The sequence below is a fragment of the Rousettus aegyptiacus genome, unplaced genomic scaffold, assembly GCF_014176215.1.
Source record: "Rousettus aegyptiacus isolate mRouAeg1 unplaced genomic scaffold, mRouAeg1.p scaffold_m13_p_7, whole genome shotgun sequence".
NCBI lineage: Eukaryota > Metazoa > Chordata > Mammalia > Chiroptera > Pteropodidae > Rousettus > Rousettus aegyptiacus.
In genome coordinates this window covers 80,967,396-80,985,984 of record NW_023416310.1, presented here as the reverse complement: position 1 = coordinate 80,985,984, position 18,589 = coordinate 80,967,396, and positions in this window count along the sequence as shown.

Sequence of the window (18,589 nt, the reverse complement as noted above, 5' to 3'; positions counted from 1 at the left end):
CTGAGATTGCAAAGACCAGTAAGAAATCAGTTCTACTCTCAACAAACATATAAGCCCTTTGGGGAGACTGACAGATAAACACAAAATAAAAATAAGTCACATTCCCTAAAGTATTCTGCAGAACAGTAGCCATATATGTTGTTTTATGAGGAAAGGGATTCCTGGCTTCAAGAATTCCATAACTACATAAATTTGGAAAATATATTAAACTATAATCTCTTTTTAAGTTTCACAGTCTGTGTAGGAATTCAGAAATGCTATAGAAATGGTACATTTTTAGCCAAATATTTTACAACTTATTGAAAACAGAAACCCTTTGTCTGTATATGACCTATTGACATTCTATGAAACTAGTGATTCTCAGAGAGTATTTGAATAGAGATAGATAGCTATGAGAGTAGAGACAGGAGAATTGATTTATCTTTGGAGAAGATGAAATGTCTCCACAGAGGAGGCAAGAATTTGAATTGGGTGTTAATGAGTGAGTTCAGCAGCTCAAGAAAAGGAAAGGACGTTCAGGAAAAAGTTACAACATGGGGAAAGGCAGAGATACAGAAATAAAACCATGGTTTATCTGGGAATATATAACATCTTGTGAAACTGAAAAGGGTACAGAAAGGAGTAATAAAAGAGAAGAAAGGAAAATAAGATGGGGAAATGTAAAGTGTCAGGTTAAAACAGTTGGAGATCGTGCTATAGTGAGTGACAAGCCACTGAATACTATTTCTTCTTTAGGGCATGCATTTTATTTTAATTACAATATAGCACTTAATGTTTTCAAAACAAATATATATATATATTTTATTGTCTAGGGCATTTTTTCCCAACTGAAGTGTTTAAAATTTTGCTTCGGCAGAGTGAACAGACTAAAATGGAGGAATCTAGTTTAGAAAGAATGTTTTGTTTTGTTCATCCTCCAAAAGTTTATTTCCTTCAGTATTCTTATTTATATGGAGACTAGCTTTAAATTGGGACATGCTTGGTGATCAACAATTAGTACCTTCTGGTGTTAACCATTAAGAATATTTACATTTCTTTAATGGTTATCTGTTGAAGATAAAATTATTGGAAAATCCCATCCACTCGATTTTACCTGTTTCAGTTCCTCTGAAATTGACTTAGAATTTCATTTCCTGCAACTCCAATACATTCCTTAATTTAATAGGTTATTATGATGAATGACAAATGTCTGTGAGAACCTCTGTCAGATACTGGCAATTTATTGCAGTGGGAGAGCCCCCAATCTTGGTGATCTTTCAAGTTTAATGAAGAGATAGAGAAGCAAACAGAAATTCCAATATGAATCATGATTAGAGTAAATACAATATTCTGGGGTGCACCCAGGTGGAATACCTACTAGGTTTGTGGTATCCGTCTCTCTCTCTCTCTCTCTCTCTCTCTCTCTCTCTCTCTGTCTGTGTGAAGGGTCAGAGAGGGCTTCATGGAGGAGATGACATCTAAAGCTGAATCCAAAGGGATGAACAGAAATAATCCAGATATAAGAAAACGACAGTGCAGTCTTTTTGTGCAGAGGGGAGAGAATGTTTCAAAGACCAGACAAGAGACCTCCACATTCATTTGGCCTTGAATACAGACTGAAGAGGCAGACAAAGCACAAAGGACTCTCATATCATTTAAAGTCATTTTGATTTTTTTCTGAAGTTTATGCAGCATCACCAAAGTGGATTAAGCATTGGTTCAATCTTCATTTGAAAAACACTCGTCCAAGTTAACTATAGAGAGGCGAAAGGCTAGAGGCTGTGAAGGCTGTTTGAAATAGTCAAGGCAAACATGGTGCCAGACTCGAGGGAGGGGCAGTGGTGATGGAAAGGGTGAACTGGAGAGAGATGGAGGAGGGACGGCAGATGGAATTTGGTGTTCGATTGAATATAGATGTGAACGGGGGAGGAGTGGAGATCTGAATGAATTTCCTATCCTGTAATCTTTGGTAATCTTTGAATTTATCAGGTGTCTGCTAACTAAAAAATATTTGTCTTGTGCAGACATCTTTTTTTCCTTATTTGTCGTCTTTTACCGTATGAGCAGAAGCCTCATAAGGGGCACGGACCAGCTTGTGTTATGTGTAGCACCACAGGAAACACATAGTGGATGCTAGAAAGAAAAATAGTGAATACTTAATTTTTTTTTTCTGAAAAAAGAATCACCTCTGCTTTTATCTTTGCTTTCATCTTTTTTGTTGGTTGAAAAGCTATAAGTGTTATTTGCCATGCTGGGTTTTGGAAAGGTACCCCCCACCCCCCGCACCCCCCACTACTTAAGTACAAACTAATAGCTTTTAACCAAATTCTGGATCTTCCCTATAACTTTATCTGGATGCTTTAAAACTATTTTTGGTTCTTCAATTTTCTCTTTCCTCTTCTATTAGCTGAGAAGTGCTTTTTCTTTTCTCTCACTAATCATGGCAATCATGTCTTACAAAGTTGTCATTGATATTCTCTTTACACCTTTAGGTCAGCTCAGTCCTGTGGGGGCAAACTGGATGTGGAGTGTCATGTTTGGATCTTCTCAACTATAAACGAGGAAGAGGAGGAATGCCTTTGGCATATCAAAGCGCCCCAGCTCCACTGAGCTTTGCACACTTCTTGTCAATCAGAGTAGAGAGTCAGGGAGCCCTCATTGCTGACCGCTCCTAAAGTGTGTGCCTTGTTCTGCAAGTCTGGCTCAGCAGAGATCCTGGGGTGTGGACAGAAGTGGGAAAGGAAGTCCTGTCATTGATCTGGTACTTGCTATTTTCCAGTCACTGTGCCAACAACCTGATGAGCTTAGATCTTTATTTCCACTTTACAGATGAGCAGACTGCTGCTCAGAAATTTAACCAACTTGCTCAAAGCCACACACAACAGCAAACGAAACAGGTGGGCTTGAAACCATACGGTAAAGCCCTACGTCTGTCCATCACTACTTGCCGCCTTTCTCCTTCGCAGTCATCTGGGATAAGAACATAATGCAGATATTTATAGAGTGCGTGAACAATGCTGGGGTGAGGAGGAACCAGGAGAAGATTGAACTGCCTCTTATTCTGTCATGAACATTTGAAGATCTTGCTTGTGGTGCTACCTCTCTTTCTTCCCAGGTTTCTGATACTGAGCAATTCATTAAACTAACTTGGGCTTCACTAAGGATGCTGGACCTGGTTATGCTATTGGTGCAGTGCACAAAAGCATGCGGCTGAGAGAGTGAGTTTGATTATCAGCCCTGAAACATGGCTGCATTTGCCCAGTGGAATCACTATTTATTTATATTTTTTCTGATCACTGTAGATATTTGTAAGTTCACATCCCTAATCTAAAAGATGAACCACCAAGTGCTCAGAGGCTGGCACTAAAACTGTAGTGACCATGAGTAGAATAGCTTGGGAACCTGCCTTGCTCAGGAGTAAAGTCTACTGCATTATTTTAAAAAAAATTATATGTTAAACATGGTGGTTAGAAAAATAAACCACTTTCAAAGCTCAGGACCACCTTCATTAAAGAATTTGGTGTGGGTCCTTTTGCAGAACTTTCTATGTCAGAGAATTTGAAAATGGGAAATGTGAGTGGTTGGTTACAAGTTTGTAGTCACAACCAGGTAATATCTGAGCAATCTGCCTCATGCTGCGATGCTGCGTGCAGGACAAAAGTCAAGGTGTGTGGTGGGCCTTCACTGAGAGGGGGGATCCATCATGTGATTACATAGCATGGACAAGTGCCAAGCAGCATGTGTTAACTTTTGTGCTTGTCCTGTGTAAAGGAAAATAACACTGTTCTACAATTTCTGGCACACTGAACTTCAGTTCTTCTTAATTTAAATCCTCTTAAATGTTTGGAGAAAAGACTTGGAAACCTTCAGTCATTTGCCATCAAGATCAAGATGACAGAGAAGCACTAGGGGGAATATGGTCCCTTGGGTATACCACCTTCCTGCCCAGCTACCTGCAAGAAGCATTTACTTTTTCTCAAACGGGCATGCATCTAAATGGTAACAGAGGGGGCAGTGGAGAGAGATTATTCAGAAGAGGCAGCAAGAATAAAATAACCCTGTATATGCTCCATTGTCTCCTGGTCGGAAGGCACTCAGAATCCCCCCTTCTATGTCTCTCACCTGTTCTCACCTTAACTAGATCACTCATCAGTCCAACTTTGAGCCTTGGTCTCCGGCTTGGTCTCTCTGTGCTGTACCACTGAATCTGCTGCCAAGCCTGTGATGTTGGTGTTCACACCGCTGGTTGTGCTTTTGTACACTTCTCCCTTATTACTATCTTAAATTCAATTAGTGCCCTCATGCCGGGGGAGGCCAGTGTGCTCTCTGAGAGCAGGAGGGAAAGTCTCAGAGCTTGTCTGTAGCCCTGTCTTGGCATTTTCATGGAATCCTTACCTCTTCCTCGATTTAAATTCAGTCCACAATGAAGGTCACAAATCAGCGGTTGTTAGAATCTATTATGAAGAAATAAACGTTTATCAAATTGCTTTTTGAGAAGGTGAATAATTTAGCAAAAAAAAAAAAATACTGCCACCATCACAACAAAATTGTGCTGCCGACTGACAATTTATTTTATTCCTTTGAGATGTGAGGAGCTGAAGCATGCTGAGTGGAATATTGATTAGCTGAGTGCAGATAAATAAAATTCTTTATAATTTTGAGTTACTAACTTGTTGCCAATTAAGAGCCAGAAAACCATTTAAATGCCCCAAGAGTCATAGTACAGATCCTGGGTTTGCTGATGACCAGGGTTGCTGGCTCATTGCTGCCAATTTACTGTTTAATTACCATAGAACCACAAGTTACTGCTGGAGTACTTGAGAGAGGTCTTCCTCTTTGGTCTATCTGTGTAAAATAGTATTTCTTTCTGGAGAAGGTTTATCTGAACATGTATTATTATCATCTTTCCTAATATTTATCGAGTACTTGAATGAACTGCGTTGGCCATCATATTATCTCTTTTATGTAACTGATTTAATTTAGTCCTTTTAAGAACCTTGTATGACAGATTCTATTATTTTCATTTTACTAGTGGGGAAACCGATGCTCAGAGAGGGAAACTCACTTGTCAGGGTCACACAGTTTGTGAAAATGCTAAGGATCTGAGCTTGCCTACCTGTTGAGCAAGACGCTTAGAAAATAACATCTATCTCAGCTACAAAAAGAGACGTGTTAATTCAGTTGAGAATACATGGTGAGGATTACGTGGAACTGCATGAAGTAGGGAAAATTTGCCTGAGTCCTGAAGGATGACTAATCTAGAGGCTATCGATGTTACAGCCAGACTAAAAAGCTTGCCAAGGTGTAAATATTCTAGGTAAGGGCATTAGGAAAAGACTACGCTGGGGGGCCGGACAGCTCTTGACAGGAACCAAGGAGAAGCAAGATCATTGCAGATGTTTAGGGATCTTCAATTAGAGGAGAAGGAATAGAATTTGATGACATTCCCAAATTTCTCTCATGTTCGTTCTTTATCCTTTACTCATCAGAAGCCCTAATCTTAGGAGTCATGCCAAGAAATAAGCATGAGGACTTGTTAAATTGAGATCTTCAATTTCTTTGTAAAGAAATGTGTCCTATACTTGTGCCTAATTGGATAATTTGGGCTTTCAAATGGACTCTCAAGAAGATCATTCTCTGCACCCAGATTGATAGGACATTGGATAATTAAACTTTTAGGTTGTGTTTGTAACATGAAGGAGACCCATGATATCAGCCTCTGTAGATACCCACAGAAATTATAAGCAGAAGTGTCAGGATTCTTGGGATAAGGACCATGCTTCAGAGTTATGATTTATTTTAATGTCATATGATATACTTGAGTAAAAAACTCCAAACAACTCATGAGTTGGAGAATAGTCTAGAATAGTTATTTGGTAAACTCTTTCTTTAGTATTTTGGATGCATGAAAAATTTTGGCATTTGTAGAGGCCGTAGGCTAAGAAAATATTTATTGGGTGCAGAATATCTTTGCATCTGCAAAAGAAACCCGTCTAGTGTCTGAAGCTGGTGTTTTCCCCTGCAGGCTGTCTCACATGGTGTTAATGAGGAAGGAGTTAAATTGGAATAAGTGGAACCAAAGGAATGAGAACATACATTTACAAAGAGCTGTTGCACTTTTCGATTTGAGCTTCCAGTGCTAGAAAACTTGGCAGGCACTGGAAACCGCTACTGTAGGACTGGGAAGTTACATGAATACCGGAGGGAAAAAACTGATTTGCTTACTAGGAGGCTCTATTAAGTGAACATCTGTTAACTGTAAAAATCCCATGCACCAAATGGGAAAATATAATGAAATTCAGAGCTTTTGAGCAAATTAAAATCATAAAATACCAGTGGGCAAGAATCACTGTGTGTTTCACTATTCTGAAATTTACATGTAAACGTAGAGCAAGGCAAAACAAAAGCGGAAACACTTAAGATTATTTACTGTGGGTATGGAATAGAGCTATCCTTTTCTTTGGAAGAAGCTGGCAGTTGGGGGAATATGAGCTCAGCAAGGAAGTTCATGTGCAAAGCTCCCTAGCTGATATCTGTTGACACAATAAAAGATTGTGACTCTGCAGTAGGAGGGTTCTCATCAGAACAAGGAAAGTCTGGGACTTGGCTCTGTCCTGTTACAGATCTGTGCCATTCAGAAGCTACTGAATTCCTAAAGGAGAAAGGGGAAGGAGCAGGAAATGTGTAGATTTTCCATATGGTGTGTGCCCAAGAAAAACTGCCTCAGCAATGTGGTATGTGAAGGGAATTGTGTTTAAAAAGCTCATCTCATTTGGAGTATTGAATACAAAGGACAATGCTGTGGCAACCTTTAGATTGGGATTTTGTGCATGCTCACAGTTGTGGAAATTCCATTAGCGATTTCCTTAGTTGTTGTGAATTGTAAGCATCCTAGACTAGGCAACAAGAGAAAAACATAGGTTAACTAGAAAGAACAGATCTATGTGGAAGATAGGGTGAGGTCAGTTTAATTTCAATATTACATAAATCCCTGTGGCCACTTGGGCATTTGTTACATTAATGGCTTTGAACGTTTTAGGGGTGGCATTGGAGTTATTTAATCTTGTGATTATCTTTGCTGATTTCCTGTGGGAGCAAAGGAGGGATAGGGAGTTAACAAGGGGATGTAAAGCATAACAAAAGGGTCAAAGGTACATGGCACATGAGAAAAAAAAATTGATTATTGTCAGGTGCATATAAATGGAATGGGCTTCTGGAAAGATGTGCTTTGCCCCACGTTTTGCTGAGCACTAATTGGGGACCTAATTGTGTGGTGAGGTCTAGTTACTGTAGTTAAGAGGGAAGCTGTATATCAGAGGGCAGAGGGTAAAGCTTTTAAATAAGGCTTCTTTCCCAGATGCCTAAGCAAGAAATTGGAACAGAAATAGACTGTAGAGCTAAAAAGTCTTAAAGTGCCTCTTAAATCTTTGCTACAATTACCATAATATAGAATAATAGAGCCGATACTATTTTTAAAAGCTTTTGAAGGTTGCAAGTAGCAGCCATAAATTGTGGGTTGCAGAAAAATCTGTAAATGTAGTTTTTCAGAGGCTTTTTATTTTAATGAAAGAGAAAAGGTTTTAATAAAACCAGAGAGAACTAATAGGGGACATTGCGAGGTAATGGGAATGTCTCCTTAGCTCTCGAAGTGCAAAGGAGTCTAAATGATCGGCGAATGTGTGCCTATTTATTTATTTTTTAAAAAAATCAGATTCTACTTCCTGGCTACATTTGGGAACATTTGGGTAAGTTTGATTTATTGTCAACCACATGGAGGTAGCCAAGCATGAGAGCAAGAAATAATCTGACAGTGGTTGAGTTGTAAATAGTTTGGATAAAATGAGGCAGCTATTCTCGCTCCCTTTGTGAAGGAAAGAACAGTATGTCATTAGGATACCTTGCTGTAAAAAGAAACTCAATACCAATGACCTGATTGGCCTTGTTCCTATGTCTGTTGAGATTTGTTATGGTTGGGAGTTCTGAAAGAAAAAAATTTTCGTGCAATGGATGCTTACAGATGCCTTCCCTCCCCTACCCATTTGCACAAACAGAAGAAGAGTAATTAAATGCTAAGAAGACCATTCCCATTTGAGATGAGGGATTAATGTTTGATGTGTCCATAATAAATCAACAAAAAGTTAATTTCATAGTTAAGAGGAAGAGTTATTAATGGCAGATCGGTTTCTTAAGAAGTTGGTAGATGTAGCCCCAAATGGTTTAAACTATACACACTTACTAGTTCTACTCTCTCTGATACAGACTGGGCAAAGAATTCAGAGGCAGAACAACATATTGTGTGAAGAGGTGTCTTTATTTCCTCTTTTCTTTCTTCTCTCTTTTCTTTCTTCTCTCTTTTCTTTTCCCAAAAATAGTGAACAAAAAGTCTTTGAAGGCAGGGACTGTTGCAGCGTAAGAGAGGAGACCAACACAAGACAATGTAATGTGACAAGAGCCGTGATGGTGGTGGTGGTGATGATTGTGGTGGTGATGATTGTGGTGGTGGTAGTGGTGGTGATGGTGATGATTGTGGTGGTGGTGGTGGTGGTGGTGGTGATGATTGTGGTGGTGGTGGTGGTAGTGGTGGTGATGATGATTGTGGTGGTGGTGGTGGTGATGATGGTGGTGGTGATGATGGTGATGATTGTGGTGGTGGTGGTGGTGATGGTGATGGTGACGGTGGTGGTGGTTGTGGTGATGTGTGAAAAAGTGACTTTTAAGAGGAACTTTGTTTGAGTTGGAGAGGGATGAAAGGTAAGTAAGGAGAAGAGACTTGTGAGGAAGGAGGAAAAACAGAGGGCTAAGACATCACTCATGTGGTAGGGAAAGGATACATTAGAGTCAGACCATTAGAGTGGTAGGCCTGGTGACTGATACATGGGCCAACTGTTGGCTTTTAATCAGAAGCCTCTCAGTTCCATTCACTTTCTGCCTTTTTTCATTTTTATTGATGGTGGCAAAATATATGTATGTCTATATCATTTACTTATGCTTTTCTTTATTCATATATTTTTTCAACCATATTTCCAGACAATGCCAGTGCTCTCTTCTCCACAGAGCTTTCCCTTGTGTTCCCAGTAGGATGTAAATACTCTCGGCTCTTCCACGGGTACTATCCATGCCTCCTTCCCCCATGACCTTGTTGTTGCATTTATTTATGACTCTCTCTTTTCCTTTATGTGACTCTAATCTCCTTGAGAGCAGATAATCTAATTTATTTATTTTTATTTCTCCAACTACATCTATTGGTAGGGATTTACCACATGGTGATATTATCCTTTATTTTTTTTAAGATATCATTTCATTATCTTTCTGTTTGCATAGTTTCTGGTGCAAAGCCTTAAAAAAATCTTACTTTTTTTCTCTTCTGTACATAATCTCTCTCTCTCTCTCGCGCTCTCTCTCTCTCTCTCTCTCTCTTTCAATTTGATTATTGCATGCATTGATATAATTATCTTTGTATATGTTCTGTTTAAGTTTTGTTGATATTTTGGGTCCGTGGGTGCAAGTTTTCATCAAATTTGGAAAACTTTTGGCTGTTATTTTTTCGAATGTGTTTTCTGTCTCTGCTGCTATATTTCTGCTTGATATTTTCCTATAGTTTACTGTGGTTCTGTTGTTTTAATCTCTCCCTGTGCTTTATTTTGATACATTTTATGGCTATGTTTCTAGGTCCCCGGTCTTTTCTTCTGCAAAGTACAATCTGCTATTAAGCCTTTCCAGTGAATTTCTCATTTCAGATATTACATTTTTTTCATGTGTTGAAGTTCCATTTGGATCTTATATCATCTATTTCTCTCCTCATTGTGTTTGTAGTTTCCTTTAAATAGTTGAACATAGTTATATTAGCTGACTTAATGTATGTGTCTACTAGTTCCATCATCTGTGTCATTGTTGAAGGTTTTGTTTTACTTATTTACTTTTCGATTGATTTTTCTCCTGGTTTGGGGTAACATCATTGCCAGGGCATAATGGGTTATTTATTTTATTTTGTCTATGAGGAGGTAAGTTTCACGAGGATAGGGCTTATCTGCCTCGCTCACTCCTATATCCCCACCACCTGGAACAAGATTTAACTAAGATTACTCTGTCAGTGGCAGAGGTAGACCTGAAAATCTAGCCTGAGTTCCTTGAGTGGTTAAAAACTAAGATTCAAAATAGTGAATAAGAACTCACCGTTCTCACTCCTCATTCTGGTGCGAGGAAACTGCTCTTATTTCTTTGCCCTTTAATTTTGCCTTCTCTGTCTCTTCCCACACCTGGCATTATCTTTTCTATGAATCTACCATCTATAGAAAGAACTCTAAATTTGGGGTTCTTTTGCTTTTGATCTGAAAAATACCTGAGCTGAGAAAGCAAACAACAGTCTCATGCATCTTATTAAAACTGAGGGGTGGGGTAGGGAAATATAGAAAGACTGAATTGAGTAAACATTTATAGAAATTATTCACACACACATACACACACACACACACTCACACATAGTTAGTTCTTTAGTATAGAGTGCTAGAAGTAGGATTGCAGGGTCAGAAGGTATATACTTTTAAGTAGTCTTGCAGCATCTTGCCAAACTGCTAGCATATGGAGAATTTTTTAGTTGAACACTGCCCAAATTTTCTAGCCAAGGGGTAAAATGGAGAACTCTACAGCACAGTGACTGTTCACTTTAGTTCTCACCTTAAGTCTATATTTATTCAATAGCAAGTTGTGCTCTGTCAGCATCTAAAAACCCTGTGTTTCCCCATTATCTAATCTAAAATTGCACTTGTTTGTTGGTTTCCATTAGCATCCAGTCTTCACTGTAAATCAAGCAATTTGATGAGTATCGTTCAGAGGACATGGCGTAAAAAGCAGAAAGAGGCATTCGTTGTTCATTTATTAGACTAATGCATTTCAGTCATCTTAATAATTCCTTGTTTCTATTCCAAAGCAATATTGTGATACGAGCGCATTAAATTTACATGCAGAAGCACCTTGTTATTGATAAGAATACAATTCAGAAAACGCAGGAGAAAAAAGAAGTCGAAGACAAAAAGAACAAAAAGATGTTAGCATTCTGTTTTTTTCTTGATTCTGAGATTATATTTAGGATAGGTTTTTATACAGGATAACATTTGTTTGCCAGTCAAGAAGATGCTTTCCTCTTCCTCAATTTTAATAATTAAGTATTTAATCGTAAAAGTTTAAGTTGATAGTGGTTATTAAAAGTTTCACTGAGCGCAATTTCTTTAGTATAATTAATATGTATTAGTATAATTAATATGTGCAACTAGAACCTTAGATTGTTTTAAAATATTATTTTTAGCATACTATCCACATGTTTATTCTCTTTCCCTTTTTGATTCTGTAATTGTTAATCTCACCCTCAGAGTCTCCTGAGCTTTAAACCTCCAAGTTATGTTCAACTTTTTAGTCTTTCCTCTAATTACTATGCATCATGTTTCTTCATCATACCTGCATTAGTTTCCTACTGTTGCTATAACAAATTACCATGGACTTGGTGGCTTAAAACAACATACATTTATTATTTTATAATTCTGGAGGTCAGATAAAAATAAAAATGATGGCAGTGCAACATTGTTTCTTGTGGTTCTAAGGGAAAATATATTTTACTCTTTTTCCATCTGCTAGAGGCCGCTTGCATCCCTTGACTCATGGCCCCTTCCGTTTTCAAAACCAACAACATATAATCAAGTCTTTCTCATATTGTGTCACTGTGCCACAGACTCTTGTGCCTCCTTGTTCCACATTTAAGGACCCTCATGGTTACATGGGGCCCACCAAGATAATCTGCTTTCATTCTTTTAAGGTTATCTGCTTAGCAACCTTAATTCCATCCGCAATGCTAATTTTCTCTGTCTATTTGATATAATATAGTCACAGCTTCTGGGAATTAGGCTATGGGTACCTTTGTGTGGAGGGCTATCATTCAATCACAGTACCTATTATTTCCATCCTTCCTTTATGATAACAGTGTGACACTCTTATTTCAGGCCCACTTGTTAGCATTACTGTAATAGCCTTTGACTTTCTTTTCTGCCTTTAGTTTTTCATCTCTTCAAACATTCTAATCTATGCTGACAGACTAATCTCCAGAAAGTCTAGTGCAGAGTATCATCTCTTCTCGAAAAGCTTCTCTGGCAGCCTTTTCAGTGAGGCAGTGCTCGGCAAGCTCTTTTGATTAAGCAACCCATCAATATAAATTTGTGTTCCCATTAATACAGTTTCATTTAATTATAATTTGGTTATAATTCATGTTCATATGCGGCGTACTAATATTTTATAAACATATATGTATAAAATGAATTTAAAAATATGTACAAAACATGAAATAAACAAGATACAGATATTTAAAATTTTTTTGTTTACAGTACAAAATTTCTATTTTTCAATAGAAATTAATATTATCAATGATAGAAGTGATGAAATTAAGCATCATTATTTTATGAAAGTCATAACACTTTGATTTAATATATTGAGTATCTTGGTTATATCCAGATTATTTAGATACTTATTATTATTAGATATTGCAACTAAAAAAGTTGACTAATAATATAAATATGGGAGAATATTTTGTTTACTGTACTGTGATGATATTCATTTTTCAATCTGTTTTGCCAATTGTGTAAAAGTATTTTTTTTGGCCATAATTTGACATGTAAGTTCCTAACCTTTTTAACATTAATCAATTTTTATTGCAGATTAATTTTGTAAATTAATTGAGTATTTTCATATTATAACAAATGGCTTTAAGCTGCTTGTGACTCATTTAGATTTATATAAAAACTGGAAAATTCCATTTCCAAATTTTAATGTATACATTTGTTTGAATATGTGACATCTTAAGTCCTTTTGGTGACAAAAATTCTAAAAATGGGAAATTCGCAAACATTGATATTCTAAGTATTCTCTTCATAGTTATTTTATCTCCCCAAAGAGTCACTTTCTTAGTTATTAAAATATTTACATTGACCTTGAAGGGACAGGTAAGGCATATATGATATTTTAAATCTAATGTTGTCATAGTAAAGGCCTGCAAATTTGGAAATTATTTCTTTAAAAAAATATATAATTCATCTTTAATTTGAAAACTCCTCAACTCCTTCAAATACTTTCCTTTGAGATAACCAACAAATATCTGAGTGATACATAGGATGTTTCTGATGAGTCCTCATCTCATTATAAAGCATTATACATGTTCTACTAATTAAAATTACCCACATCAGTAACATCTCAGAGCAGCTATATAATCACTGTGAGGGCAAGATGGAAGGAAATAATCTCCCTTGTCAAGATTCCTTTCAAGATTCATGTCCATCCAACATATGAGCCAAGTAAGGAAGATATGCCAATAATTGTATTAAACATTTTAGGTAAGAAATGTAAATAGATATTTCAACATGTTCTTAGTACCCTCAATGGATTCTATTGTAAACTGCAAATGAAGATCTCTCTGTGCTAGAGAATAAACCTGTGCCTTTTTGTACAGAGTTCAAAGCCTTCGAAGATCTCACTTTCATTTTTGACTCACTTGCAATTTTCTACTCTGTACATTTCCTCCTGTTATTCATTTTATGTACACTATCATTCTTCCTTCTTTTCCAAATTTTACCTTATCTGTTTCTCAAAATCCACACATCCTTCAAGCCACAGGACCTGACTTATTGCAGTTACACAGAAAATGTTGGCTGAATGAAAGGCCTTCTATTCATTTCCTTTGGTGCACATTCCTTAATTACACATCCATTTATTTGTGACCTGTTTGTCTCTCTGAATAGACCAAGATCCACCAAGGCATGTAGAAACTGACAGTTTTACTTACCATCAAATACATATATGCACTTAGCTTGGTGGCAGGCACAAAGTAGGTGTTCTGCAACAATTTATCAAATGAATAAAGGTTAATCACCCTGAAGCATTCCTTGATTCCTCATTCCACCTGGCCGTAATTAATATTTTCCTTTTCTGTGTTCTAAACCTGTACTTTGAATAGAATAGATGCTCAATAACTATTGAATTAAATTAGAATAAGCTTCAATAAGTGGCCAGGCTTTTCATTGTTGCTTTTTTTTTTTTTTTTTTTTTTTTATTAAATAGTGAGCTCTAACCCCATGGTAAAAGCACAAATGGAAATTTGATTGCTAGAGTGTCGTATAGTTGAGATGGAAAGTTATCTGGAAGGGCACCTGATGCTGAACATCAAACCTTTAGTTGTTCACTTACCGAAGTCATGTCTGTATGTGCTATTTCACAGCAATGTGCAAATTGCTTATGACTGTACCCAGTAGAACAGTCCTCTATCTGAGCTTATTTGCAGCAGTTTAAAAACAAACTCCAGAGCCCAATATCACAACTGTTTTCTTCCTTTTTGATCTTACCTCATTAGGGGGACATAGTAAGGGTTGTATAATGTGCCGAAATCTGTCAATACATTGTGTTTCTCATTCATTAAAACCTTTAGATGCTGTTTTCCTAGCGGCTCCATTTACCAGGGAGGGTGAGGAGAAAAACACTAAACAGGTGTTCTTGACTTGAAAAACAGCAATTTCAAGCAACTCACAAGGGGAAAAGTTGGAAATTTTCAGATTCTGAAGTTGTCACTGGGAGATAAATTTGGGTTACACATTTTTCTCTCATAAACAGACTTTCTTTAACATAAATTTCTGCAGTGCATGAGGCACCTGATTTCTCTGGGGGCAGACATGCTTCACAGAGCAATCATGTTGCAAAGAGATAGTGTATGTTTTCCCAGCCTTCTTCCAAATGTGCAAATATGAGCTGGAAGAGTAGTATGCTGAGCTGCTAATATGGAATTCTAGTTTCCCCTGGCAGGGAGAAAAATACTTATGGTAAATATTTGGCTTGATTGATGGAAAAGTATCTGAATTTTGAGTAATCTAAACTCAGGCTTAAATGTTTCTATAATACCATAAGAAGATTATTTGTCAAATAAACAATGAAGTGCATTAAGTACCTTATACAAAAGAACTGCCTAGCACAGTGTTCATTTTTGAAGCAGTACCTATCTGAAGCAAAGGGGAGGATAAAAGAGATATTTTCTATAGCAGTGGTTCTAAAAATGTGGTTCCTAGGCCAGCAGCATTAGCATTGCATACTATCTTGTTAGAAATGCATAACTATGGGTCATACCCCAGAACTACTGAATTAGAAAGTCTAGGAGTGAGGTCCAGCAATGTATGTTTTAGCAAGTGCTCCAGGCGATTCTGACATATGCCAGAGTTGAAGAATCACTGTTTTGCTGGAATACAGCTCATTAATTCATTCAACAGATATTTATCTGCTATCTAATCAGTTCTACACACTCTTTTTAGGCACTGATGAAACAGCAGTGTGAACCAATGGTGAAACTTTTGATCTCTTTCAGCTTACATTCTAGTGAGCGATCTGGGAAAGTCAAAAGAAATGAAGAGCTCATTACTTTAATCTTGCCATTTGGGGCATGTAAGATGCCCTTTTCAGTTACCATGGTGTGTAAAGTAGGCTTGGGGAAAGTTGCAGCGTGAGTTTTTGGGAACTGAACCAGACTTACTCCATCTCACAGTGTTTGCTACTTCTCCTTTCACGGCCAGCTCTCCTGGGACTGGTATGAAGATCTCTGTCTAGATGCTTCGGATCCATGACTTAACTAAATAGGCAGCTGTTTTGCATATACTGGTTCCCCTAAATTATTTATTACTTATCTTTCTATGTTTGACATGTCGGAAATATATTGATTGGCATGATTCCTGAAGTCTGGGCTCTTATTCTCCAAAGGATTATCACTGAACCAAATGGTATAAAGGTCATACGACTGAGTAACAGTCAACAAATAGATGGCTTTTATTATTAAATAAGGGTGAATAAACATTCTTATTATGAAGAATTGAAGGAATAGTAGGTCCTGTGCATTTGATATTCGGTGGACTAGAATCAAAAGGAATTCACTACCTTTCTTCTAGCTAGTCATTTATTCAAATGCTGTTTTTCCCAACTTTGAAATTTTTCATAATAAAATATATAAGTAAGTGAAAAGACAAGCACAATGATACACTCGCATAATATTAAGATTCGTCATCTATATCTCTTCTTCTCTCTCTCTACACACACACCCACCTCCCTTGATACATATACACTGTTTTTCCATTCCATTTGAAAGCAAAAGTTGTAGATATTTAAAAAATGCACCCATCAGTAATTCAGAATTGATCTAAGAGTAAGGACATTTGCCTAAATTACCACAATGTCATTATTATTCCTAAGAAAATAACTCCATAAATCATCAAATATCTAAATTATTCCCAAATATCTGCGTTTTTTTTTCAAGAATGCGCTTTTTGTAATTTTTTTCCCATCTGAGGATCCAATCAAAATTCATGCAAATTATTTTGTTTTTGTGCTTTTTTGGTTTCTTTTAATCTAGAATTATTCCTCTACGTTTTTTCCCTCCATGACATTGACTTTTTGAAGATTTCAAGCTACTTATTGTGTATAATCTCCCACAATTTTTATTTGATTGACTGATTCCTCTTGGTGTCATTTAATATGTAACAATGTCCCCCGAATTTACTATGCACTGGAATTTAGATCTAGAGACTCGGTTGGATTACATTCAATGCATGTTTGACTGCCTATAATGAACCAGGCACAGTGTGGTAAGCAAAACAGAAAAAGCCTTGCTCTCATGAAGCTCAAATTCTATTTAGGGAAGCATGCATTACAAAAAAATAAATGTTATAAACATATAACAATAACTTCTCTTGGTGGTAACTGCTATTATGAAAATTAAGGATGATGATGTGACAATGAGTTAGTGACAGTTGGTTACACATGGGATGGCCTAGCAGGACCCCATTATGGAGATGATATTTGACTTCTGATCTGACTGGAAATAACAGAAAATAGGGATGAGATGAAGACAGTCAATTCGCTAAACCCACTAACTGAAACAAAGACTTCTTGGGGGACGTTGAATTTCATGAGTTTCTTGAATGACGGATGGGAGAGCTTGAGAAGTACTTAAGCATTTTAAGAGAATAATCATGTAAGTTATTGGACAGGAGTTGGTGGGAACAGTCTTGATAAATCAGACAATAATTCCAGTGAATCATGGAGCCTTTTCCCTTTCGTTAGTAGCTGCACATATTTTTTATCTTGCTGGATGCAGTGATGCCAACACAATGGACAAAAATGGGAAAGTCTAAAAAAAACCATCAAGAAATACAATTCAAATTTGTCAAGTACTGTTGATTATCTTTATCCTTACAAGTTCCCAAAATTCTTTACAGAACTTCACTGGGAGTCATGTGCCAGAAAAATCCAGTCTTACTTTGTAGGAAGTTGGGAAAGTGGAATTCTTCTAGGTTCTTCGGCCATGGTTATCATCCTTCCTGTCCCTTCAAAATGTATGCCCTATTATTCAGGTTATTTTTGAGTTTCTAAAGTTCACCCCGGGTGCATATATGAACATGATATTATTAAGCACATGCAAAAAAGTATCAGTAATGATTTTTGTAGCCAAGAGAGGGAGGAGCTGAAGAAGATACTTTTTTGAAGAGTTCTCATTTGGCTTCTTGGCAGAAAAGCAATATAAAACAGGATATTCAAGTGCGCTTGGATGCCAACATAGTGTGGTGAATAATTGAGTCAGGTGAAATGTCCACCTGCATATTTTATATTTTATATATATATATATATATATATATATATATATACACACACAGACACACATATACATATATATGTGTATGTATGTGTGTGTGTGTGTGTGTGTGTGTGTGTGTGTATTTATAGCGCGTGTCTAATAGAAGGTATCTGGTATCTGATCCACGGTTGATTTCTCTGTCAGCATTCGACATAGCCCAGGACAGGTTTTGACACCTGTCAGAAAGAGCAAAGGAAATACTATCTCTGGAAGTGTATTCAGAGGAAGCAGACTGAGCTCTGGCTATTGAGAATCTTCAGAGGGACACAGTGGAGTAACTGACATTTCTCATGTAATTGTTTCTCACATTAGGCCTCAGTCTGTCTGTCTGTGAAACCCCTCTGTGAAGTGTGTTTATTGAAAATGCTTAATGTATTGATGTGTCAGGAAAAACAACTGAAAAAGAAGACACTCACCTGTTATGTTGAACTTCTAGGGATTTGTAATCAATGCTTATGGTTCTGTGCATGTCGGATTCCATTTTTGATTTATGTCTTTCACGGTATGTGTGTGTATGCATATGGGTGCTTACTCTGGAGAAGAAAGAACAAAGAGGATGAATATATTATTCCATTATAATATAAGTACATTTCAGGAAAACTAGTAGTTAATTTAAATACTTTGGAAAGGCCATGGTCTAGAGCTGTGCAGTCCAATAGAAATTTCTGAGGTCAAGGAGATGTTCTAACTCTGCATTGTCCATTGTATTAGCCACTAGCCTCGTGGAGCTATGGAGCACTCAAAATGAACTGAAGTTTTAACTTAAACAGTTTAAATTTAAACAACCAAAAGTGATTAGTGGCTATCATTTTGGAAAGAGCAGGTCTAAAGAGAAAAGTTGACGAAGCACCTTTGTGAAAGGCCAACATCTGGCTATGAAATCTGCCAATTAGATTATCTTCCTTTTGGATT